Source organism: Peromyscus maniculatus, chromosome 23, assembly GCF_049852395.1.
Source record: "Peromyscus maniculatus bairdii isolate BWxNUB_F1_BW_parent chromosome 23, HU_Pman_BW_mat_3.1, whole genome shotgun sequence".
Taxonomy (NCBI): Eukaryota; Metazoa; Chordata; class Mammalia; order Rodentia; family Cricetidae; genus Peromyscus; species Peromyscus maniculatus.
Genome location: NC_134874.1, coordinates 54,584,865 through 54,588,451, shown reverse-complemented (window position 1 = coordinate 54,588,451; position 3,587 = coordinate 54,584,865). Strand labels below are relative to the sequence as shown.

General features: G+C 56.0%; 1 non-coding gene across 1 annotated transcript; it reads right to left on the bottom strand.

Moving 5' to 3' along the window:
- Positions 1-2,114: 2,114 nt before the first annotated feature.
- On the bottom strand, positions 2,115-2,188 carry Trnan-guu (transfer RNA asparagine (anticodon GUU)). The gene has a single exon. It is a non-coding gene; the product is annotated as a tRNA-Asn (tRNA).
- Positions 2,189-3,587: the final 1,399 nt, after the last annotated feature.

Genomic DNA, 3,587 nt, shown 5'->3' with positions numbered 1-3,587 from the left:
AAGCAGGGTTCCTTCTGTACCGATCGGGTGCCGAGCGACAGGCCTGTCTTCCATGGACAATGGGAATGAAGCTTTGATGTGTGCCCTCCGAGTGTTCATACTCCAGGGCTAGCCACAAGCAGCTTGCTAGTTTCAGGGTGGTCTTGCTGTTCACAGAAGGAGATGGCTGAGCCGGTAAACTGAGGTAAATGGGGCCAAGGTGAGAAGGGCACTTCGGGAAAGGGGCTGGGGGGCTGGGAGGCAGCAGGACCCTGGAAGAAACCTGTAGACGGTGCGTGTAACCTGGGGAAATTTCATGGAGGAGCACAGGACAAAGCCCAGCTCAAGCGCTGGGACGACGTCCATGAGCCTTAAAAGGTCATCACAACAGAAGGCAGGCCCCACCCTACGGAGCTTGTAGCTTATGGTAATTGTGTTCAGTCTCAAGCCGTGCTTTCTAAGCCCTCCTAATTCTAGAAATAGCAGGTGTTATGCTAGATAAGATTTACAGTAACAGCCGGGCAGCGGCGGTGTCGGACACCTTTGATCCTGACACTCGAGAGGCAGAGGCAGGCGGATCTCTGTGAGTTCAAGGCCAGCCTGGTCTAGAGAGTGAGTTCCAGGACAGCCAGGGCTACACAGAGAAACCCTGTCTCAGAAAAAAAAAACAAACAAACCAAAATCCAAACAAACAAAAAGATTTATAGTGTAGACAACTCACTAACTCTCTGTTGTGTCTACTATAAGGCATACACCAGTGGGTGTTGTGGGGTCCTCATACCTTGTGTTTTGGGGACTTCAGGAAGGCTTCAACCTAAGAACATCTTGGGAAATTCCCTAGCAGCCCAACCTCCTTAAAGAATTTATTTTATTTTTTATTTATTTTTTTTTTGGGGGGGGGCAGGGTTCCTCTGTGTAGTCTTGGCTGTCCTGGAACTCACAGAGACCCACTTGTGTCTGCCCCGAGTGCTAGGATTAAAGGCATGCGCCACCACGGCCTTTAGGATTTTTTTTTAAGTCAACAGTTACTTGGTGGGAGCATTTGCAAAGAGACACCTCAGGGTCTCAGGTAACTCCCTTCTAACCCAGTGGTTTTCAGCCTTCCTAACGCTTGTGATCCTTTAATACAGTTCCTCATGTTGTAACGACCCCCAACCAAAGAATTATTTCGTCGCCACTTCATAACTGTAATTCTGTTACTCTTCTGAATTGTAATGTAAATATCTGATCTACAGCCCCTAAAGGGGCTGCGACCCGACCCACGCCTTGAGAGAGCACTGCTGTAGACTCTAGATCTCTTAATTCTGTTGTGAAGATGTGGGTCCCAGAGACAAAGCCCTTACTTCACTACCTCAGTCTTGGAAGAAAAGTTCGTTATTATAGTAGCTGATTTCTTGTTTTTATGAAAAGTCTTCAGTCAAAAACCGTAAGATGTCCTCTGTGGCACTCAAGGTGAAAATGTGCTGTTCGGAACTTTTTATATTTTTTTGAGCTAAGGACTCTGTATGCAGTCCTAGCGATCCTGGATCTCGCTCTGTAGACCAGACTGACCTCAAACCCACAGAGGTCCGCCTGCCTCTGCCTCCCTAGTGCTGGGATTAAAGGGGCGCGCCACCATGCCTGGCTCTTTTAAAACCTTTTACCAGGAACCCGTACAATTCCCGTTTTTGCCAGTAGCCTAAGGTTAAACACAATGTGTTTTCCTAGATTCAAGCCCATTGTCCAAAAGTTGAACTACATTCGGCATGGCATGCTCTCCCAGACTCTGCATACAGTCATCTCCTGCTCCTCCGTTTGGAAGTAGCTGCGACTGTACCGAGCAAACTGCATTTGCTATTCGGTTTCACGGTGTTGGTGTTTTTTTGTTTTTCTTTTCTCTGAGCCACAAGAGTGGTGTTCCATGTTCCCTATTCCTGGGTGGTCTGAGTTGCTGGTTCCCAGTGCAAACGCAGCTGTTTGTGAGCAGATGTGGACCAAGCTCCAGAAACACACTTGCATTTATATCCCCTCGAAAAAGGGTGGAGCCGGGACCGCGGCCGCGTGAGCCTTAGGCAGGCTCGTAGAGCACCCCTGTTGCTGTGTCTCCCAGAGCGGTGGAAGCATTTCTAAAAATGTTTTGGGAAAAGAAGCGCCGCCGTCCCTGGGTGGGCTCGAACCACCAACCTTTCGGTTAACAGCCGAACGCGCTAACCGATTGCGCCACAGAGACCCAGCTGCTCGAGCGGCCGTGCGCTGTGTACACATTGCCGCGGCCGGCCTGGGCGTCGCCGCCCTGGACTCCCGGGAGGCGCCGGGGCCTGCGGAGCCCTGCGGGCTGAGGCTGCGCGAGGGCGGGGCGGGGCGGAGCCTGGGCCTCGGGAGAGCGGGGCGGGGCGGGGCGGGGCGGAGCCTGGGCCTCGGGAGAGCGGGGCGGGGCGGAGCCTCGGGAGAGCGGGGCGGGGCGGAGCCTCGGGAGAGCGGGGCGGGGCGGGACGGGGCGGAGCCTGGGCCTCGGGAGAGCGGGGCGGGGCGGAGCCTCGGGAGAGCGGGGCGGGGCGGGGCGGGGCGGGCTCGCAGGCTCGCAGCCTGGGCCGGCTTCCCAGCCCTGCCCGCGTGCGTTCGGGGTGGTGATCGCCCCCGCCCCGGCATGGTCTCACCCCCTCTCACGGTCGGAACAAACCCTTCATGAGGCCCGTGCGCTCCGTGGAGCTGTGTGCCGGCCGTAGGTAGTTTGCGTTTTATCCGTTTAACCACAATCACAACAACAGTAAGTTTTTGTTGTGGTTTGTTTTGGTCTCCTCCCGAGAACGAATTCACACCGGAGCCTCCCTGGAGCACGCGCGGCCTAGGGGGTCAGCAGGAGGAGATGTACGGCGATTAAAATGTGCCTTTAAATAGTCACTGGTGGCTAGGCCTTCCCCGGGCGTCTAAATTTAACCCACTGACACCAGGCGGCCTCGGGAGGGTTGGGGTAGGCAGCATGGGCGCACCCCGAGCAGGAGGAGGAGGAGGAGGAGGAGGAGGAGGAGGAGGAGGAGGAGGAGGAGGAGGAGGAGGAAGGAGCTGCCTGTAATAATTCTCCGTGCAGGCCCGCCACAGCCCCTGCCAGACCTCCCCCTCCCCCAGCACCCCACAGACTGGGGGACAACGCCACCAACCCCAGGTCTTCAAGCTGCCACCTCCTCCTCCTCCTCCTCTTCCTCCTCCTCCTCCTCCTCGTCCTCCTCCTCCTCCTCCTCGTCCTCCTCCTCCTCCTCGTCCTCCTCCTCCTCCTCGTCCTCCTCCTCCTCCTCGTCCTCCTCGTCCTCCTCGTCCTCCTCGTCCTCGTCCTCCTCCTCCTCCTCCTTCTCCTCCTCCTCCTCCTCCTCTGCTTGGCTCTTCCCACTTTCCGCTCTCCTTTTCGTATCATTGGAACCGTATTTTACAGATTGATTTGAACTGTGCATCTGGGTGATGGTATGTGTTATGTGAGATCCCCCCAGGAGCCGGTCCACGTGGTGCGGGGAACCGAACCCCTGCACTGGACCACCTAGCCATCTCGCCGGCCCCATTTGAACCATTGCATAAGGCACGCGGTTCACCTGGCGTTAGGTCCACCACCAGCCCCCCCACTTCTTCTCCCGGGAAGC